This window comes from Canis lupus, chromosome 6, assembly GCF_048164855.1.
Source record: "Canis lupus baileyi chromosome 6, mCanLup2.hap1, whole genome shotgun sequence".
NCBI classification, from domain to species: domain Eukaryota; kingdom Metazoa; phylum Chordata; class Mammalia; order Carnivora; family Canidae; genus Canis; species Canis lupus.
The window spans coordinates 5,966,815-5,990,301 of NC_132843.1; the positions used below are offsets into that span (position 1 = coordinate 5,966,815).

General features: G+C 43.6%; 1 pseudogene; it reads left to right on the plus strand.

Moving 5' to 3' along the window:
• The first annotated feature begins 14,385 nt into the window (after positions 1-14,385).
• LOC140634630 (26S proteasome non-ATPase regulatory subunit 12 pseudogene) lies at positions 14,386-15,859 on the plus strand (annotated as a pseudogene).
• Positions 15,860-23,487: the final 7,628 nt, after the last annotated feature.

Sequence of the window (23,487 nt, forward strand, 5' to 3'; positions counted from 1 at the left end):
ACACAAGGGAGCTTGTCAAAACCTCTTTTGTACTCCTACTTCCAACTTTTTTTTCCATTTGCCAATATCCAAGTTTTCAGTAATTTTCCAGCTACTGAATATGCAACCTGGAAGGATGCTTGACCAAGGGCTTCTCAAGCATAAGGTCTCTATCCTTCCCCATTGTGGTACTAGGTCTTGGACATCTTGGGCTACCTATCATATCCAGAGTCACTATTCTGTGTGTGCCTTTCATTTCACACACAAAAGATTACAGGTCCTGCCGGGAGACATTTAGAGCATTTCTGAGGAAGTAAAATATTCCTGAAGGGCTAACAGAGGTGATTTAATTCAAAGCCCTGGCTTTCCAGACCTTGTGGGGGCTGCAGACTTAGCACCCACCTGGATAAGAAACAGCAACAGCACACCTCTGCTGCACATAGTTCACCAAGACACATAGTTCCCTGGCCTTTACGACACCATGCAGGGCGTGCAGGATTCCAGAATGACTTCTAGGCTACAAACACATGCACCACAGCCAGTGGTCTATACTGGCTGAGGCTTGTATCCATTTGTGATTTATACTGTCCCAGCATGATCTTGTAGTTTAACATATTTACCTTCTAAGGGAATCTGACAGCTCTCATTCCAAGAAGAGAAGCTCACACTGCCCCACCCCCACTCCCATTTAGCATCACTGCTTTAGAGAGCAGCAAAGGAAATCCAGAATATCTAGAAAGAAGAGGAGAGGAGAGGGAAAGAAGGAGGAGGAGGACTAGAATACAGATTTCTTACTTTCTCAAGTGAGTCAAATCCTGAAGGACATGGTTTTCCAAAGGCGAACTGGTAATAGATTCAAATCCACTGTTTTAAAATAAGCATCATCAATTTTTTTATATGAATGATTGTAGACTTTGTAGATGTTTGCCCCGTCAGAATCCTCATCACCTGAGTCAGATTGGGCTGTTCTAACAAACACCACGGGATGGGTGGCTTAAACAACAAGCATTCATTTCTCACAGTTCTGAAGGCTGGAAGGTGAAGGTCAGGACGCTGGCAGATTCCTTGTGTGAGAAGGGCCTCTTCCTGGCTTGCAGACAGTTGTCCTGTGGCAGAGGGGCGAGGGGTGGCCCTCCGATCCCTTCCTTCTCTTATAAGGATGCTAATCCCATCATGGGGGCTCCACCTCAAGATCTCATCTAAACCTAATCACCTTCCAGAGCCTCCGAGTATCTCATTGGGGGCTAGAGCTTCAACAGCTGAAATTGGGGGGACTTCTTTTTAAAGGGAAACAATCAGGTATTTAATAGGTGGGCAAATTGTGCCCTAGATTCCTATTCATTTCCCTTTGAGAAAATCTGCCTTTCTGAGATCCTCTTGCTCCACCAGAAATGCCTGAGGTGAGTGATGTGTGGGATGTGCCAGTCCAGACAGCACAGGGACGCAGCTCCTCAGCCAGGGAGGCGCCTCGGGCCATCGGTTTCACCTACTGGTGCGTCCATCTCCAGCCTGTGAGCTGGGTTCTCTGGAGCAAACTACCAGCAGTCGGAGGATCTGCATCCCAGCCCTTGCTCTGCCCCCATGTGCTTTTATTTCTTTTTTATTTTTTTATTTTTTTTAAATTTTTATTTATTTATGATAGTCACGCACAGAGAGAGAGGCAGAGACACAGGCAGAGGGAGAAGCAGGCTCCATGCACCGGGAGCCCGACGTGGGACTCGATCCCGGGTCCCCAGGATCGCGCCCTGGGCCAAAGGCAGGCGCCAAACTGCTGCGCCACCCAGGGATCCCCGCCATGTGCTTTTAAAAAGTCGTCAGTGGGGTGCCTGGGTGGCTGAGTCAGTTAAGTGTCTGCCTTTGGCTCAGGTCATGATCTCAGGGTCCTGGGATCAAGTCTCACCTCTGGCTCCCTGCTCAGGAGGGAACCTACTTCTCCCTCTCCTTCTGTCTTTTCCCCCTCTAACGTGTGCTCTCTCTCTCTCTCTCTGTCTCAAATGAATAAATAAAATCTTAAAAAAAAAAAAAAAGTAGAAGAAGTGTAGAGGATCAGGACCCAGAGTGGCCATCGTAGCTGGCTTTGCCACTCAGTAGGAGTTAATGGGACCTTCTCAGTCCCTTCTCACGGCTGTAACTACGGAAGACTGTGTGGCCTATAAACAGCAGGCATTTATTCTCACAGTCCTGGAGGCCGAAGTCCGAGAGCAGAGTGCCAGCATGATCGGATTCTGGTCACTACCCTCCTCTGGGTTACAGATGCTGACTTCTCATTGTGTCCTCATGTGACAGAAAGACAGTTTTGAGGTCTCTTTTATAAAGAAGACACTAATCCCACATTCATGGGGGTGGTGAGGGAGGGTGATGATCATACTTCATCACCTCCCAGAGGTCCCATCTCCTAGCACATCACATTGGGGATTAGGAATTTAACATGAATTTGGGCGGGAAGACACAGACATTCTGCCTATGGGGGAGGGGGGCAACCTCTGACTCCAGGCTCATTCCTGGTTTTTCTCATTCCTCTTGGAATAATTTAATTCATCATAAGAACTTTCATTTTGCTTTCATTTATAGTAATAAAAATTTCAAGGAAAAGGTGAAATAAAGCAAAATTGTGTAGCATATGACTAATTTTAAGTACCCTTTTCGACAAATTGAAATGTTTATTATTTTAAAATGTTCATAATGGGGGGATCCCTGGGTGGCGCAGCGGTTTGGCACCTGCCTTTGGCCCAGGCCGCGATCCTGGAGACCCGGGATCGAATCCCACATCGGGCTCCCGGTGCATGGAGCCTGCTTCTCCCTCTGCCTGTGTCTCTGCCTCTCTCTCTCTCTCTGTGACTATCATAAAAAAAAAAATAAAATAAAAAAATAAAATGTTCATAATGGGACATTTCAAACATATCTAAAAGTAGAAAGAACTGTATAAGTAACCCTGTATACCCATCACCCAGCTTCAATAATTATCAGTACATGGCTGATCCTACTTCATCCTCCCCAATCACCACTGGAGTATTTGTAAGCAATTCCAGACACCATATCATTTCATCATTAAATAGTTAAGTGATTGTTTTAGAGTTTAGTTCATGTAAACAGCACAAAATTCAAAAGGTAGGAAGCAAAATTGAGAAGAAATAAGTCATGGTGCTCTGGTCCCCTTCCCATCAAGTCCTGCTCCCAGAGGCAGTGACTGTAACTAGTTTCTAACTACAGTTGACCCTTGAACACAGGGGTTGAGGACTCTGGCCCCCCACACAGTCAATGATCCACGTATAACTTTGGACTCCCCCAAACTTAACTACTGATAGTTTGTTGATTGGAAGCCTTACTGAGAACATAAACAGTCAATTAAAGTACATTTTGCCTATGTATTATACACTGTATACTTACAATAAAGCAGGCTAGAGAAGAGAAATTTGTTAAAATCCTAAGGAGGGGCATTGGGTGGCTCAGTAGGTCAAGTGTATGACTCTTGGTTTTGGCCCAGGTCATGATCTCATGGGTCGTGGGCTCTGTGCTGAGCAGGGAGTCAGCTCAAGGATTCTCTCTCTCCCTCCCTCTCTCTGCTCCTTCCCCCACTCATGTATGCAACCTCTCTCTCTCAAATAAGGAAGTAAATCTTTAAAAAAGAAAGAGAAGAAAGAAAGAAAGAAAGAAAGAAAGAAAGAAAGAAAGAAAGAAAGAAAGAGAAAGAAAGAAAGAAAATCATAAGGAAAATGCATTTACAGTACTATATGGTATTTATCGAACAAAATCTGCATATTTAAGTGGAGCTGAGCAGATCAAATCTATGTCATTCAAGGGTGAATGGTTGCTCTTCTAAATGGAGGTACCACTTAGTCCCGCAAAAAGATTTCTCCTGAGAAATTGACATCTGAATAGACAGACTGAGCTATGGGTGTATTTCATTGATGGCATTTCTGGTAAGAATAGTCAGATTGGACTACATGCTGAGCATATTATAGGTCAATTAATATCTGGTTTGAGTGATCCTGGAACTAACAAGGGCCGTTCCTCAAAACTCAATTTGTATTCATTTTTTATAAGATTTATTTATTTACCTGAGAGAGAGAGAGAGAGAGAGAGAGAGGTGGGGACATAGGGGCAGGGGGAAAGGGAGAGAGAATCATAAGCAGACTCTGCCAAGAATGTGGAGCCTGACGAGGGGCTTGATCTCACGACCCTGAGATCATGATCTGAGCCAAAACCCAGAGTCGCATTTAACCAACTGTGCCAAAACTCCGTTTTAAAGCAACCACTTTGCACCACTCTATCTTGGCCATGCATAGAACATAAGAACTAGAAGGCCCCTAGCACTAATTTAGCTGAGCCCTGGGAGGTAAGAGAATTAAGTTCAAGGAAATCAAGTTGGTGGCAGAGAATCAGAACATCATTCTGCGTCCAGTGCTCTATCCACTGTATCCTAAATTCTTCCCCAGCCTGTCCATGTTGGAGCACATTAGATGTGCTCTCATTACCATCAACCACAATTAAAGGCAGATGCTCCATTTTTAAAAATTTGCCCTTGGAGAAGGGATCCTTATGGTGTTTGATGGAACAATCAGTAGTAGTGTGTTCTACATGCCAGGGCTGGCCACAGAAAATTCTTCCTAAGATTCAAGAGACTCTCAAATGGAACCTAGCCAGCCAAACATTGCCAGGGGCTCACCATGGACTCTGCCACTTTCTGCTCACTGCACGGGGGTCACCTTAAGCTCAGAATGCATTTCGTGTAGCCCTGGGGAGTTTCCAAAGTTGCCTGACACCCAACAGTTCATGCGTCCCTCCTCTTTCATAACCCTGGGTATATGTAAAAGAAAGTCAGATTCCAACATCCTAAGTGACCAGGCCAAGAAGAGGTAGTCAGAAAGGGCAAAGCTAGCACCGAAAGGATGGCCTGAGGCCCCAGCCCAGCTCTCCACCCTCACAGCCGGCTCAGCTACAAAATGGAGGAGATGTCTCTATTGAAGGAGTACATGTACGTAAAACGTGACCACTGCCTTTAGCACCTGCCTTTGGCCCAGGGCATGATCCTGGAGTCCCGGGATCGAGTCCCACATCAGGCTCCCGGCATGGAGCCTGCTTCTCCCTCCTCCTGTGTCTCTGCCCCTTTCTTTCTCTCTCTCTCTCTCTCTATCATAAATAAATAAACCTTAAAAAAAAAAAACTTAAAAACAAAAAAAACGTGACCACTGCTTTGGAAGCCCATAACACAGTGTGTGTTTGTCCTGGCACCAGTTTTAATTTTAGTAATTTTGGAAAAGGCCGTTCCGGCAGGGGCAAGCTGGGAGTGTGGGGGATTATAAGCAGTCTACATTTCTGGAGCAGGGAGCTGGTGGTTGGGCAGCAGTGAGAGCCAAAGCCAGGGACGAGGGCAGGAGCCAGCCCAGGGAAGAAGGCCTTTGCATGCCATGGAGATCTTGGATGTGATCCTCTCCCTAGCAGATAAGAAGCCATGAGGGCATTCAGCAAGGAGTACTAGGGACATATTTGCATTTTAAAAGGTCATTGGGGACCACCAGAAGAATGAATTGACTGCGCCAGAACCAAGGGCAGAGGGATCAACCACAGGCTACACACCGGCCAAATGAGAGGGCAAGAGGGTAGGCGCAGGAAGGAACACCAGGCCCCAAGGTCCAAGTCACCGAGCCCATGAGAAAGGCTAACCTACGTGCATCCTGACATTACAACGCGGGATGCGGCACACCGTTCCGGGGTCTAGCTTTTATTGAAAAAAACCTGAAGACCTAATGAACATCCAACACAATGCACAGGTGTTAAATGCTCAGCCTGATGAGTTGTTTTTTTAAATTTTTAATTTTAATTCAATTTAATTAACGTATGGCGTATTATTGGTTTTGACGTAGAATTTTGTGATTCATCAGTTGCATACAACACCCAGTGCTCGTTGCATCACGTGCCCTCCTTCATGCCCATTCCCCAGTTACCCCATCCCCCAACCACAACCCTTCCAGCAACCTTTAGTTTGTTCCCTAGAGTTGAGTCTCTTATGCTTTGTCTCCCTCTCTATTTTCATCTTAGTTTATTTTTCTTTCCCTTCCCCTACGATCCCCTATTTTGTTTCTTAAATTCTCCACAAGTGAGATCATATGATATTTATCTTTCTCTATTTCACTTAGCATAATACCCTCTAGTCCCATCCACATCTTTGCAAATGGCAAGATTTCATTCCTTTTTGATCAGCGGGATGAGTTTTGACTACTGTGTGACCCCTGTGGCCACAAGGATGGCGGCTGATAGGTAATCCCAGGTGCAGGAAGTGTGAGAAGAGAGCTACACTTTTATTTTGTGTTTCCCACCCACCACCTAAGATGTGTTATCATGGAACAGTGCCAGCATTATAGCCTTCTGATTTCTTCCCTGTCCCCAGGCTTCTGGATGGCCCTGGGGAGAACCGAGGGGGAAGGGACAGGAAATTACATGCCAGGGGTAACAAGTATCGTGGCACTAACCCTCCCAGTGGCAGCCTGGCAACCAAACCATGAAATAGGTCGTTAGCGCCAACAGCTGGAAGTCAAACACAACGGACATTTCATGGGAACTCCCACATCACAGTGTTCACCCACGAGTGCTCCTGGCAGAGACCCCTGAAATAGTGACAGAGCAAGAGTGACAGCGCTCATCACCTCCCGTGAGCACAGAGATGGGGATGGAGCTTGGCCCAGGTGAACGATGGCCAAGCAGGGAGGCCACCACTGCGCAGCTCACGCGAGGGGCACCGCAGGGCTGTGGAGATCTTGAGAGACAGCCAGGGCTCCCCGTGGTCAGATCCGCAGGCCCATGGCTGCCACGCGGCTGACGCACCTGCTGGCTGCAGCTGCGAGAAAAATGCTCCAGGGACAGAAGTTGAAAGTCATGGGCAGCCCGGGTGGCCCAGTGGTTTAGCACCACCTTCAGCCCAGGGCCTGATCCTGGAGACCCGGGATCGAGTCCCACATCGGGCTCCCTGCATGGAGCCTGCTTTTCCCTCTGCCTGTATCTCTGCCTCTGTGTGTGTGTGTGTGTGTGTGTGTGTGTCTCATGAGTAAATAAATAAAATCTTAAAAAAAAAAAAGTTGAAAGTCATCGGAGCAGGAAAGGGATAGGCAGAAGTTGACTGAAGTTGTGTAAACGGCCTGCATTTCTTGTGTCTTCACAGCCCTGTGAGGCGGTTCCACAGCCAGGCCGTCTTCGCTGGAGTTAGACCAAAGAGTTCAGTTTTTCAGGTTTTTTTATCTTGATGACAGATTTGCTCTTTTTAAAATGTCACAGAATAAACAGAACTGTAAGTTAGGCTTCCTGCTTTTCTGGGGCTCATTTCATGTCCTTTGGACAGTTGCAATATGTCTATGCTATTGAGAAATTGATTTGGGACAGAGGAAGTGAGAGCTGTTGCTGGGACTCTCGGGGGGCTCGGGGCTGGAGGGGCTCCAGGGCAGGCAGATCGGGAGAGGATCGCACTCAACTTCGCCGTGGGTTTCTGCGCAGGTGTTTGCTCAGCAGGATGGCAGCGAATTGGACTTTGTGATGACAGCTATTCAGAAGTTTGGGTACCTCGCAAGGAAATTCTCTAAAATTTCAGTGATATTTAGAAGACTTCCCACAACATATTGTCAAGTTAAAAATAACAGTTCATTATGATCCAGTTTTGTACATTTGGGTGGAGAAAAAGACTGGGAGAGCATCGCATTACTTGGGATTTGAGGCTGCAAAGAACAGAGACTCCCCAAGACTTCTCAAAAAACAAACAGACCAACAAACCAAAAAAATGTGGTTCATTGCAAGGCAACACCTGCACAGAGGCACAGGAAAAGCTGGGAACTATTAGGAGTGAGGATGATTCTGGAATCAAGATAGGTCCAGAGGCCTCTGCAACAGGAGTTGGACCTACCAAAGCTTTGCTGCAACAGGAGTTGGACCTACCAAAGCTTTGCTCTGTGACCGGTCGGCTTCCTCACACCCTCCTCCATAGTTTCTCTCCTTTTCACACCTTCTCGCGTTTTCTGTGCCGCCACAATCTCGGCTTGCACAGGACCCATCAGGCTGCGCTGATCCTCACGAGATTCTTGTAGCTGGGTCCCCACTGGCGGCCACCACTCTGAGCAGCTCCTGGTTCCCATACGCAGGACAGGAGAGCTTGGGCCACCCCATCTGTGCGCGGCCCATGGAGATCAGCTCACTGTCGCATGCCTGCGCTCCTGGACCGTGTGCAAGGATCCGGGTAACGTGCGACACTGCGCTCCTCAGGGCCATGGCCAGGGGGGCGATGTAAGTGCAATCAGACCACACACATGACACATCAAGCTGACTGAAACGGGAACGATCGGAAAGGGTACAATCCCGCACTGGTGACGGGACACCCTTCCTTGAAGTGTGGTCATCACTGGCAGGCTCCGCGCCCAGGACACAGCCAGCGTGTGGTGACCACATGCCACTCACTGCTGTCACACTCCTCATGTAGCCTGAGATCGCAGCACCCAGAGGAGGACCCCTTCCCCCAGCCTTGCCTGCCAGGCCTAAGCTGCTCAGTTTTCCTGTTTTCCAGCAGGAAATCGAAATTTGAGAATGATCGACTTCTGAGTTGCTTTTTCAGTCTGTCTGATGAGCTCCTTATCAAGAAAATCAAATATTCAAAGAAAAAGGGGATGTTTATTTTTCTTTTTACTTGGGCATCAAAACCAGGAAAGGGATGGAGACATGGCAAAAACCCACAGATGGTGGGTGATTGATCTGTGTGCAGGAGACGTGCCTCTGAGGAAGTGAGCACGCCGTCTTCCACCGACATAGAAGTCTACGCAACCACAGGGGAAGCAGAGGTTCGCTGTTCGCATCTCGTCTCCAGAACTGCTGAACACCTGCACCTCTTGAATTTCATTCAAGATTCCTCATCAATAAGAGAATGTGTTCTTTCAAGAGGTCACAAACATTTCTGGAGCCTGGAGCATGAGTGTGGCTGGCATCCTGCCACGAGCCCCGGGAATCTCTTGAAAGTCTGTACTCTGGGCCCTTCTGGAAGGAGCTCTTTGTTCTGCGTCCTACATGTGTGTATAATGGTCCCTGGGAGGTAATCTGGTATGTCTATTCAGAACAACTCACAAAAGGGAGGGTTGTAAACACTCTGATAGACAACGTTGGCTTTAATAAATTAACGATTACCTTAAAATGATTACACTCGCATGCTTCCTCCTCCCCACCCTGGGGGTTCTGGGTCCTGCCAAATGCACCGAGCTTTTTATAAAACTGGCAACAGCAAGGAAATTCCAAGTCAAGAATGTGACGGAGGCCCCACTATCAGGGCAGGAGGAACAGGGGACACAGAAAAGCTGGGGGGAGGCAGTAATCTCACAGATTATTAATGAAGCAACTAGATGCAAACTACTGGTTAGCATGTTTTATGTGATCACAAATACATTCCTCTTAAAGAAGCTTAAAATTAAGGCTTGGAGTTACTTGCTGGTGTTTTCTTCGGTTCTGAGCAGTTTAAGGAAGTGGAATGCAGCTGTTTAAATGGATGCTATGGACTGAATTTCTACTCCTGAACTCCTCCGTAAGAACAAAGAAGTAAGTCTCATGATCATTAAAGGCACAAACCACATGACTACCTGTCCCAAAATCTTACTGCTAAAATCTTAGGTCCTATTTGGAAACTATTTACTAGAATTTGAGAACCAAAAATATGTCATCCCAAACGTGACTAGATCAACAGGTGGAGTCTATCAATTATTACCAAGACTCCTTAGGTTAACATTTTTTAAAGATTTTATTTATTTATTCATGAGAGACACAGAGAGGCAGACACACAGGCAGAGGGAGAAGCAGGCTTCCTATGGGGAAGGAAGGAAGGAAGGAAGGTCCACCTCAGGACCCCGGGATCACGACCTGAGGACCTGAGCCGAAGGCAGACGCCAAACCACTGGGCCACCCAGGCATTCCTTTAGGTTAACATTTTTATCAGAGACTTTGGGTATCTAGTCACTCATAGAGACATTTTTTTTTTCTGCAAAAATCGAATTTTTTAGGAAAAATATCTGTTCACATCTTTTTAAAATTCAAAAAAAAATTTTAAGGTAATAGATTCTCCTGGCTCACAATTGAAAGGTAAAAAGGGGCGGGGATCCCTGGGTGGCTCAGCAGCTTAGCATCTGCCTTCAGCCCAGGGCGTGATCCTGGAGTCCTGGGATCGAGTTCCACATCGAGCTCCCAGCATGGAGCCTGCCCCCCCCCTCTTTGTGTGTCTCTCATGAATAAATATATAAAATCTTAAAAAGAAAAGAAAAGAAAAGAAAAAGGTAAAAAGGGCATAAAAAGTGAAAGTCAGCTTCCTACCCAGTCCTTCAGCCTCTCATTTTCCCTCCCTTGAGGCGGCCAACATTTTCATGTTCTTGTGAATTCTTCCAGACACTTTCTTGCATACAAGCAAATACGTACATACATTTTTCTGTTTTACACAAATGGTAGAATATTATACACAATTCTACATCTTGCTTTTTTCTGTTAACAATATATCTTAAGAGAGTCTCTACTGTTCACCATTATCCCACTATAAGAATGTATCATCGCTGACTCAGTTACCAATGTTGGGCACTTAGGTCCAATCTTTTGTGCTACAAACAATGTTGAGTGGATGCCCTTGTGACAGTATCATCTGTAAGGTAAGCTTCTAAACACGAAATAGCTGGATCAATGCACATATGCCAAACGCACTCCTCCCCCGCAAAGAGGATGTGGAAAGCTGCATTCCCACAATGACATGTATTCTAATTTGCATCTCTCAAATTTTGAGAGAAGTTAGGAATCTTTCATAGTCATTGGCATTTCTTTTTCTCTGAATAGTCCATTTATATACTCCAACTATTTTATTATTGGGTTGTAATTCTTTTTCTTATTGACATGAAAAAGTTTTTTCAACGTATCATGTCTTTTTCATTGTTTAGGATTTTTTTTTTTTAATTCCCAAATTCAAGTTTTGGCTTTGTAGTAAAATGTAACAATCTTCTAAAGAGAAGCTGTAAAATTTTTAAATTGTAATTAAGATGGCCTTTCCTACCCTAAAATTAAAAAATAATTCTCTTTATGGGGGTACTTTTGTGGTTTAATATTTTTGTATATAAATCTTTGATTGGTATGGAATAAGGTATAAGGTATGAGGTATGATTTCAGTTTCATTCTTTCTCAGATGGTTGACACTATGGAATGAAAGTTTGTGTCCTTCCCAAAGTTTATATGTTAAAGTCCCAACAAATCCTCAATATGATGGTATTGGGGGTGAGGCTTTGGGGAGGCAATTTGGCTTAAATAAAGTCTTGAAAGTACAGCCCCCATGATGCGATCAGTGTTCTTATAAAAGAAAGGAAGAGACAGGAGATATCTTTCTCTGTGTATACATACCAAAGAAAGATCATGTGAGCGCATAACCAGGAAGAAGGTCTTTGCCAAGTGCTTGACCATGCTGGCACCCTGATTTCAGACTTCCCAGTCTCCAGAACTATGAGAAATAATTTTTTAAAAGATTTTATTTATTTATCTGAGACAGAGAGAGAGGGCACAAGCAGAGAGGAGGGTCAGAGAGAGAAGCAGACTCCCCACTGAGCGTGAAGCCCAATGTGGGGCTCCATCATGACCTGAGCCAAAGGCAGAAGCTTAGCTGACTGAGCGTCCCCAAGAAATAAATGTTTACTGTTTATGACACCCAGTCTGTAGCATTTGTTGATAGCAACCTGAGCTAAGTTACCCAGTTGTTCCCACATTTACCTAATAACAATTTCACACTGGTATGTAATGCCATCTTTATCTTATACTTTACATTTTGTACATTTGTAACTATTTCTGGGCATATCCATAGATAGGTATGTTAATCTGCTAGTACCACACTGGTTTAATTACTATACCATCTATCATGTTTTAATTTCCCTGACCTGGTTTTAAGTGCATTTCATACATAATTTAGTATTGGTGTTCTATGATGCAACCAACAGAAAAAGATTTTTTTTTTTTGAGAGAGAGAGGGAGAGCACACAAGTAAGTGGGGGAAAGGGGCAAAGGGAGAGAGAGAGAGAGAGAGAGAATCTTAAGCAGGATCCACTCCCACTGTGCAGAGCCTAATGCAGGGCTTGATCCCAGGACCCTGAGATCATGACCTGAGCCAAAATCAAGAGTTGGATGCTTAACCAAATAAGCTACCCAGGTGCCCCCAACAGAAACAGATTCTTAAGCAAGGAAAAGCTTTTAAATATAAGGTTCTTGGGGTAGATCTCAGAATCAAAGGAATCAAACTGGGAAGTGTAGGAAGTAGGTCAACTCCAGGGAATTCCAATAGTAGAGCTTCTCTTCAGAGTGGTGCCATAAATGTGATTTAATTTCTGTGTCACTATCTTCAAGTTCCAAATTCTTGAGCTAGAGATGGGTTGTACTGGCTTAGATCAGGTGTCTTGCTGGATCAACAGAGAAGAGGCCACAGTGAGAAAGTCACGGTGAGAAGGAAGTTGCCCCCGTTAATGTATCTACCACACATATAGATTCTTGACACCATCCTTCTAAATCCTTGCTAACTATACATTTCTATATTGAAAAGTAAATGGCCAGGCTTCTATTATCAGCAACTTAGCATCCTGGAAAAAATTCCAGATAATGAGAAATGCTGATACAATATAACCAATGGGCGTTTTTTTGTTTGTTTGTTAAATGTTTAACTGCACTTGTGAAAAACTAAAGAAAGTTTCTAGGTTAAAAAAGAAAAGGGGCACCTGGGTGGTTCAGTTGGTTAAGTGTCTGACTCTTGTTTTTTTTTTTTATTATTTAATTTATGATAGTCACACACACAGAGAGAGAGAGAGAGGCAGAGACACACGCAGAGGGAGAAGCAGGCTCCATGCACCGGGAGCCCGACGCGGGACTCGATCCCGGGTCTCCAGGATCGCGCCCTGGGCCAAAGGCAGGCACCAAACCGCTGCACCACCCAGGAATCCCCTGACTCTTGGTTTTGGCTCAGGTCAGGATCTTATGGATCATGAGATGGAGCCCCGCATTAGGCTCCGCTCTCAGCAGGGAGTCTGCTTGAAGATTTTCTCCCTCTGCCTTTCCCCACCACTCTCTCTCTCTCCCTCAAATAAATAAATAAATCTTTAAAAAGAAAACAGAAAACCAGGGCACCTGGGTGGCTCAATCAGTTAAGCATCCAACTCTTGATTTTGGCTCAGGTCATGATCTCAGGGTCCTGGATCAAGCCTTGTGTTGGGCTCCACGTTCAGTGGGGAGTCTGCTTGAGGATTCTCTTTTTCCCTCTCCCTCTGCTCCTCCCCCTGCTAGCTCTCTCTCAAAATAAATAAATAAGTCTTAAAAAAAAAAAAAAAGGAAGAAAAATCTGATGCTGAAGCTAAAAGCCACACTGGCACTGTTGTCACCCCTGCCCTGAGAGTATTAGCTGATCTCAAACGAACAAGATACTCAAGTTTTAATGAGCAAGAAGACAGAAGACGAGACATCAGCCCACACAAAGTAGGTGTTATAGATTGGAGGCCCTCTCCTACCTCCCAGCAAGCTCAGACTCTTGAAAGGGTGTAGTTTTATAAAGTGAGGACTCGCAAAGATTCTCTCTCTGACAATAGGAGAACAGAGGACAAAAGAACAACTGTCTGTGTTGCTCTGGATGGGGCAAATGTCTCCTTGAGAGTTCATGACCATGAGCTTGTCTTCATGCTGCTCTGGAGTTCAAATTCAAATTCTATTACTGATTATGCTTATTAAATCTAGAAATTCACAGTAAGAATTTCTGGGTTAGTAACACTGTGGGGCAGCTGCAGAAGTGAAAAAAAAATCCTCCCATAAAGTATATATACACAAACCCAGGTCTCCTAGGAATGGGATAGCCCTGTTGAACACAAGTTTACCCCCTCAAAATATAAAATGTATGTAGAAAGAGGCATAAAAAGTGAAATAGACATGAAAAGTTTAATCACTGGAGTTAAAGCCATCAGAATGCTACTCTGGCAAAATCTTTAGGTACAACGACTATCTATGGGTACCATCGCTGTCTGATTAATTGCCTATACCCTTTGACCATCTAACACTAAACACACACTTTACTTGCTGACAGACCCTCAGAATAAAATTGTCCTATTACTAAAAACACCCAGAAACTCCCACAGCTTTCTGTCAATAACTGTCTATACCTTATAACCAGTCTAGACATTGACTCTACCAATAGGTGATTTACTCCCCAAATACCAACAGATATGAGTTTTAAAAGCTTATTAAACAATACCTCAATTTATTCTCTTAAAAAATAAAAAATTCCTCAACAATGTAGTTTTAGAGGGAACATACTTCAACATAATAAAGGCCTTATATATATGAAAACCCCACACTAACATCACATTCAATAGTGAAAAACTGGATGTTCAGGCAGGGACCATGGCAGATGGCAGCTCGGAGCGGGCTGATGGACACATCGTCAAGATGGAGGTGGACTACAGTGCCACAGTGGATCAGAGACTGCCCGAGTGCAAAAGCTGGCCAAGGAAGGAAGACTTCAAGAAGTCATTGAAACCCTTCTCTCTTTGGAGAAACAGACCCACACTGCTTCTGATATGGTGTCTACATCCCGCATCTTAGTTGCAGTAGTGAAAATGTGCAATGAGGCTAAAGAATGGGATTTACTTAATGAAAATACTATGCTTTTGTCAAAAAGACGGAGTCAGTTAAAACAAGCTGTTGCAAAAATGGCTCAACAGTGCTTGTACCTACGTTGAGGAAATCACAGACCTTCCAATCAAACTTCGGTTAATTGATACTCTATGAATGGTTACAGAAGGAAAGATTTATGTTGAAAGTGAATGTGCTCGCCTGACTAAAACATTAGCAACTATAAAAGAGTAAAATGGTGACGTCAAAGAGGCAGCCTCCATTTTACAAGAGTTACAGGTGGAAACCTATAGGTTAATGGAAAAGAATGAGTGAGTGGAGTGTATTTTGGAGTAAATGAGGCTCTGCATAGCTGTGAAGGATTACATTCATACACAAATCATCAGCAAGAAAATTAACACCAAATTTTTCCAGGAAGAAAATACAGATAAATTAAAGTTGAAATATTAAAAAAAAAAGTTGAAATATTATAACTTAATGATTCAGCTGGATCAACATGAGGGATCCTATTTGTCTATTTGTAAGCACTACAGAGCAATATATGATCCTCTCTCTATATAGGCAGTAAGTGAAAAGTGGCAACAAGCTCTGAAAAGTGTTGTCCTCTATGTGATCTTGGCTTCTTTTGACAACGAACAGTCAGATTTGGTTCACCGAATAAGTGGTGACAAGGAGTTAGAAGAAATTCCTAAATATAAGGATCTTTTACAGCTCTTTACTACAATGGAGCTCATGCTTTGGTCCACCCTTGTTGAAGACTGTGGAATGGAGTTAAGGAAATGGTCTCTTGAGAGTCCAGCGACTGATGTTTTTGGTTCTATAGAAGAAGGCAAAAGGAGGTGGACAGACTGAAAGAACAGAGTTGTGGAACATAATAACGGCCAAGTATTACACCAGGATAACAATGAAGAGGATGGCTTAGCTTCTCTGTCTGTTGATGAGTCAGAAGTGTTTCTTTCAAATCTAGTAGTTAACAAGACCATCTTTGCTAAAGTAGACAGGTTGGCGAATTATCAACTTCCAGAGACCCAAGGATCCAAGTAATTTATTAAATGACTGGTCTCAGAAACTGAACTCACTGATGTCTCTAGTTAACAAAACTACACACCTCATAGCCAAAGAAGAGATGATATACAACCTACAATAAGGGTCTCAATGCCCCTAATGCTTTTAGATAAGAGTTAAAATTGGAAGTCATAAAAGACTGTTATGGTGTATATGTTGTTTTTTTTTTTCTATTCTCAGCTCCTTTGTCTAAAATTTAAAAGATAGTGAATATGTTTAAGGCCCTTTCCAACCTTTCAGTTCCCCAATTTTATCATTAACTTTGCATTTGCAACTGATGCAAAAAAATTCTATTTCTGTTGTCTATGAACTCAAACAATTGTGTCATAACTTAACCAAATGTGTTTTTCTATCATTTGAAGACTTTTTAAGCTATTATTTGTTCTCATTCAGCTAACAATCATAATAATCATGATAAAAGCAGTATATATATGCACATTGACTTTCAAAAAAAAATGGTGAAAAACTGAGAGCTTTTCCCCTAAGGTCAGGAACAAAACAGGGATGTCCACTCTCGTCACTGTTATTTAACATTGTACTGGAAGTCCTAGCCTCAGCAATCAGATAAGAAAAAGGACTTAAAAGTCATCCAAATGAGTAAGGAACAAGTAAAACTCTCACATGCAGATGACACGATACTATATAGAAAACACAAAGATTCCACAAAAAGCTACTAGAACTGATAAATGAATTCAGTAAGGGTGCAGGATACAAAATCCATGTAGAGAAATCCATTGTATTTCTATACATTAATAATGAAGCAACAGAAAAAGAAAGGCAAGAAGGCAATCCCAGGGCACTTGGGGGCTCAGTCAGTTGGGCATCTGTCTTTAGCTCAGGTCATGATCCTAGAATCCTGGGATTGAGTCCCACATGGGGCTCCCTGCTCAGCGGGAAGCCTGCTTCTCCCTCTGCCTGCCATTCCCCCTGCTTGTGTTCTTTCTCTCTCTCTGACAAATAAATAAATAAATCAAAATTTATTTTGATAAATAAATCAAAATTTCAAAAAAAGGAAAAAAAGAAGACAATCCCATTTACACTTGCACCAAAAATAATAAAATACCCATAAATAAACTTAACTCCTTAACACCTGTACTCTGAAAACTATAAAACACTGATGAAGGAAATTGAAGATGATATAAACAAATAGAAAGACAATCTATGCTCATGAATTGAAAGAAGGAATATTGTTAAAATGTATATACTGCCCAGTGGGGAAGATGGTGGCAGAATAGGAAGACCCTAGGCTCACCTCATCATAAGAATGCAACTAGAAAAAAGATCAAATCATCCTAAACACCCTAGAAATGGACTGGAAGCCTGGCAGAAGAAACTCTACAACTAAAGGTAGAGAAGAGGCCAATCTGAAAAAGGCAGGAAGTGCAGAGACGTATTGGGAGAGAGACACTGTGATGGGGGGAAGCCATGGTCACAGAGGAGGGTGAGAACACATTAACACACAGTGGAGCACACAGGGAAGACCAATCCCCATAGCCATTGGCTTAGAAAGTGAGAGGGGCCAAACTGCATGAGTTCTTGCAACCAGCAGGGCTTGAAGACTGGAGTTTGAAAGGTCAGTGGGCTTGGCTGGGAGACCCCAGAGGACACTGTACTGTTCCTGGAGAGAAGGCAGGCAAGTCACCTGCAGATGCAGAGCATGGGAGTAGCCACCTGAGAGCACCTGAGGCACGCAGTGGGGAGGTTATTCGCTCATCTCAGACAGTGTCCTAGAGAGATGGTGTCCACAGGGAGAGCCCTCTGGGAACAAAGAAACTGGCGGGTGCCCAATGCCTCCCCTGCCCCTCAGCACAAGCCAGGGCCACCTGCAGGACCCAGTGTAGTGCCAATATTTGCTACCTTAACTTGCTGGCACCAAGCCCTCCCCACCCCCCCAACTCTCCAGTGGAACCACCCTTCCCAGTCATGTTTGCCTCAGTCCCAGTGCAGTCGACTCCAAAAGACTGGCCCAAACCCCTCTTCACACCACATCTCCTGATATTTTGCAGAGCCTCAGTTCTGGCAGCAGTGGGCACAGGGCTCATTTCACAAACAGACCAGAGCACAGCTAGTTGAAACATGCCACGTTCAGACCACAGACCAAACACTGCTCACAACAGGCAAAGACAGCCTCTGCAGATGACTGGCCTGAAGGATAGAGTGGCCAGTACAGAACAGCAGGGCACACACAGCACACATTGGAGACGCTCCCAGAAGGGCCAGGCCCTGGGGAGGAGGGGACACTATATGGCAGGATGCTACAGGACCACCTCTTCATAAGGCCATTACCCTCAAGAACAGGAGATGTCGTTGACTATCCTAATACACAGAAACAGGGACAGATACTTAGACAAAATGAGATGAGAAATTTATCCCAAATGAAAGAACAGGACAAGGCCACAGCCAAAGGTCTAAGTGAAACAGATATAAGTAACATGCCTGAAAGAGTATTTTTTTTTCTGATAGAATATTTAATGTGATGATCATAAGGATACTCAGTGGGGGCGCCTGGGTGGCTCAGTCAGTTAAGCATTTGACTCTTGATTTCAGCTCAGGTCATGATCTCAGTATCGTGAGATCAAGCCCTGCATTGGGCTCTTTACTGGACGTGGAGTCTGCTTAAGATTCTCCCTCATCTTCTACCCTTCCGCTCTCACCCCCAACTCTCATGCACACTCTCACTCCCTCCGCCCGCCTCTTTAAAAAAAAATAATGATAATAATAAATAAGGATACTCACTGGACTGGAGGGAAAAAGGGGAAGACATGAGTGAGACACTTAATACAGAGATAAGGAATAACAAAGCAGAGATACAGGGCTCACTTAATGAAATGAGAAACACACTTGATACTCGCAAATGAAACATCCAACAAAGGTTTCATATGGAAAATACATAAAAATGTATACAATTTAACACTCAAAAAGCAAAAATAATGTAGAACACCTGGGTGGCTCAGTGGTTTAGCACCGCCTGTAGCCCGGGGTGTGATCCTGGAGTCCCGGGATGGAGTCCCACGTCGGGCTCCCTGCATGGAGTCTGCTTCTCCCTCTGCCTGTGTCTCTGCCTCTCTCTCTCTCTCTCCTCTCTGTGTTTCTCATGAATAAATAAATAAATAATCTTAAAAAAAGCAAATAATGCAATTAAAAAATAGAAAAAATGAACAGACATTTCTCTAAAGAAGGCATACAGACGGCCAACAGACACATTAAAAGATGCTCAACATCACTAATCATCAGTGAGATGCAAATCAAAACTACGATGAGATATTACCGCACACCTGTCAGAACGATGGAAATCAAAAACCTCAAGAAACATGTGTTGGCAAAGATGCAGAGGAAAAGGAACTCATGCACTGTTTTTTTGGTTTTTTTTTTCATGCACTGTTGGTAAAAATGCAAGCTGGTGCAGCCACTGTAGGAGACAGTATGGAGGTTCCTCAAAAAGTTAAACAATGGATCTACCCTATGATCCAGTAATCACACTACTGGATATTTACCCATAGAATACAGTAACACCAATTAAAAGGGATACATGCACCCTATGTTTATTGCAGCATTATTTACAATAGCCAAATTCTGGAAGCAGCCCAAGTGTCCATCAATAGATGAATGGATAAAGTAGAAGTGGTAGATACACACACACATGCAGAAATATTACTCAACCATAGAAAGGAATGAAATCGTGCCATTTGCAGCAATATGGATGGATCTAGAGGGTATAATGCTGAGCACAATAAGCAGTCAGAGAAAACAAACACCATACAATCTCATTCATATGTGAAATTTAAGGAACAAAACAAATGAACAGGGGGGGAAAGAGACCAACCAAAGACCAGACTCTTAGCTATAGAGAACAACCTGATGGTTACTAGAGGGGAGGTGGGTGGGGGGATGGATGAAATAGGTGATGGGGATTAAGAGTACATTTCTCATGATGAACACTGAGTAATGTGTAAATTTGTTGAATCACTGTATTGTACACCTGAAACTAACACCAGCATAACATAGTGTATGTTAAGTATACTAAAATTAAAACTAAACTAAACTAAACTAAAATAGGGATGCCTGGGTGGCTCAGCGGTTGAGCATCTGCCTATGGCTCAAGGCATGATTCCTGAGTCCCTGGATTGAGTCCCACATTGGGCTCCCTGCAGGGAGCCTGCTTCTCCCTCTGCCTGTGTCTCTGCCTCTCTCATGAATAAATACATAAAATCTTTTTAAAAATAATAAAATAAAATAAATTATATTAGCAGTATTCTGAAGAAAATCTCAGCAATAATCCAGGGAGAAAACCTACTTATACAGGAGGCAAATCCAAAATAGGTAAGGTGTTTATAATGCCCATTATTAGAACTCAAAATACATTTTTTATCCTCAGAAAATATATCACATACTTGAGATTAAAATTAGCCTTCACAGAAGTTCTTTTCATACTTTAGCTAAAGGAATATTCCTTGATTAATTTACTAGATTACATTAGTAAGAATTTTTAACATGCCAGGCAAGGAAAAAAATTACCAGGCCTCAAATTAAAAATACAGGTTTTTTTTTTTTTTTTTAATTAGTCATGACCTTATTTATTCAGCAATTATACATTGATGATTCAGTATGCGACGGAATATGCTGCTTACTGGGTATATAATGGTGAATAAGGTACATCCTGTAACTTCAAGAAGCCAACAATTAAAACAGAGTATAAAGGCCATGATGGGCCAGCCCAGGTGGCTCAGCCGTTTGGTGACGCCTTCAGCCCGGGGTATGATCCTGGAGACCCAGGATCAAGTCCCATGTCAGGCTCCCTGCATGGAGCCTGCTTCTCCCTCTGCCTGTGTCTCTGCCTGTGTCTCTGCCTGTGTCTCTGCCGCTCTCTCTGTATGTCTCTCATTAATAAATAAATAAAATCTTAAAAAAAAAAAGGCCATGATGGAATGAAGAGAGAATTTTAAAGGAGTTTCAGTGGGGAAGCCTAACCTAGCCTTGGAGATGATGAAGTCTTCCCAGAGGAAATGAGACAAATAGGGACAATTGTGATGGACAATGCGGGGGGTGGGGAGGGGGTTGGGAGGAGAGTTGGGGAGTAAATTCCTGAAAGGAGAGCAGAATGCACCAAAATATAGTTGAGAAAAACTTGGAGCACTCTGGAAACTTCACATATTTCTTTCTTTTTCTTTCTTTTTTTTTTTTTTTTTAAGATTTATTTTAGAGAGCATGCACATGCATTTGCAAGGGGGGTGGGGGAGGGTGGGGCAGGGAGAGGGAGAGAATCTCAAGCAGACTCCCTGCTCTGTGCAGAGCTCAATGCAGGGCTCAATCTCACCACCCTGAGACTATGACTCAAGTTGAAATCAAGAGTCAGACACTCAAATGACTGAGCCATCCAGGCACCCCTCTTTTTTTGGCACCCCTCTTTAAAAGAATACAGTTATTTAAAATTGGATTTCCAAGTCTAAAATCTGCCTTGTAGAGAAGTGTTTTTTTGTCAAGAGAACACCTTAATAAAGCTGAAACATTTCCTAAAGCTGAGCTAGGGGAGACTTTAGTTTTTATGAATACTTTACCTAAGTGCCCCTTTCTGGGTAATCTGTGCACTTCTTTGGAGACCCTCTACTCCTCTACTCTGTCCATGTGATCCGGGAGGGCTACCTGGGACCTCCTCTGGAGCTATCTGCACAGTGATGCACTCTTCATGCTTGGCATTGCCAGCCGGAGGAGTGAGCCAGCCTTTGAGGCGGCTCCCTAGGGGTGTGCCAACCAACCCAGCACAGAGCTGCAAGCAAGAGAGACCCATTCCTGTATTCAGCCACTTCCAACGCTATGGTAACCCTGAACTTTTGGGGTATGTGTGCCTCTCAAGGTTTTTTTCCCCTTTGAACTGGTTTGAACTGGGTTTTGCCACTTGCAGCCTAGCCTGCCTTTATAGAAATACTAACGGGAGTTCTTTAGGCTGAAATGAAAGGACACCAGACAGTAACTTTCCAAATGAAGAAATAAGGAACACTGGTAAAGGTAACTAAAAAGGTAAATGTATCTTAAAAAGGCATAAATGTATTTCTTGTTTGTAACTCTTTCCCCCCCTCTTATCTGATTTGAAAGACAACTGCATAAAGGGATAATTATAAATCTGTATTGATGGGCATATGAAATATAAAGATGTAATTGGTATGACAATAACATCACAAAAGAGAGATGTGAAATTGTTTTTTTTTTTTTTAAACCCTTGGGATTTCTTAAGTGATAAGAGCCATAAAGGTGTCTTTTGTTAACAAAACAAGCCCCTTTCAGCCACATCTGAATTTGTGTTAATAATGTGACTTTTTTGTTTTGTTTCGCTTTTTAGAGAAGGAGAGAGCGAGGGGAGGGAGGAGTAGAGAAGGAAGGAGAGAGAGAATCCCAAGCAGGCTCCATGCCCAATGAAGAGCCCGATGTGGGGCACAATCTTACAACCCTGAGATCATGACCAGAGGTGAAATTGAGAGTTCGATGCTTAACTGACTGAGCCACCCAGGTGCCCCAACAGTGTGACTTTTGGAAAGCCCTGAGGCTAGCCCATACTTCCATATCTCCAGTCCCACCTACCCCTCAGCCTCTGGGGAGGGGAGATGGGGCTGAAGATTGAGTTCAGTCACCAATGGTCAACAGTTTAGTCAATCATGCCTATGTAATAAAGGCTCCATAAAACCCCCCAAGGACAGGATTTAGAGAGCTTCTAGGCTGGTAACTAAGAATGCATGCATCCACACGTTCTTGGGAGGCTTCCCAAAGTCCATGGGGATAGAAGCCCTTATGCTTGGGACCCTTTTGGATCTCACCCGATGTATGGCTTCATCTGGCTGTTCATTCTTATCCTTTAACCTTTGTAATAAACCAGTAATCTGGGAAGTAAACTGTTCTGAGTTCTGTGAGGTGCTATAGATAATTAATGAAATCTGAGAACAGGGTAGTGGGAACCCATGATTTATAGCCAGTCAAAGGCACAAGTGACAGCCTGGACTTGAACTGGGGGTGGGGGGGTTGGGGGCGGTGCTGCACAACTGAGCCCTCAACCTGTGTGGGATCTAAGACCATCTCTAGGTAGAGAGTGAGTTGAATCATATAACACCTAGTCAGTGTCCACCAGAGAGTTGGAAAATTGCTTGATGTGTGGGAACCCCCACACATCTGGTGTCAGAAGCAAGAGTGGCATTCAGTCATGAGTAAAGAAAACAAGTGTCTTTTACAAGAGTAGGAAAAAGGGAGGGGAAATAGAGCTACAAGGAAACAAAGTTCTTACATGCTAATGAAATTAAATTTGCATTAATCCAGGGGTACCTGGGTGGCTCACTTGGTTGGGTGTCCAACTCTTTTTTTTTTAAACCTTTTTTTTTAAAAAAAAGATTGTATTTACTTATTCATGAGAGACACACAGAGAGAGGCAGAGACAGGAGAAGCAGGTTCCATGCAAGGAGCCTGATAGCGACTTGATCCCAGGACCCTGGGATCATGCCCTGAGCCTAAGGCAGACGCTCAACTGCTGAGCCATCCAGGTGTCCTGGGTATCCAACTCGATCTCAGCTCAGGTCTTAATCTCAGGGTCATGAGCTCAAGTCCAGTGTTGGGCTCCATGTTGGGCATGGAGCCTACTTAAAAACAATAATTAATTAATTAAAAATTGGAATTAATCTGAAGTAGATAGGTTGTTATAAATTAAGATGTTAATTGTAATTCCCAGTGCAATTATTAAGAAAATAATTCAAAGAAAGAGCAAGAGAATTAAAATTGGGACTAGAAAATACATAGTTAGGGGTGCCTGAGTGGCTCAGTTGGTTGTGC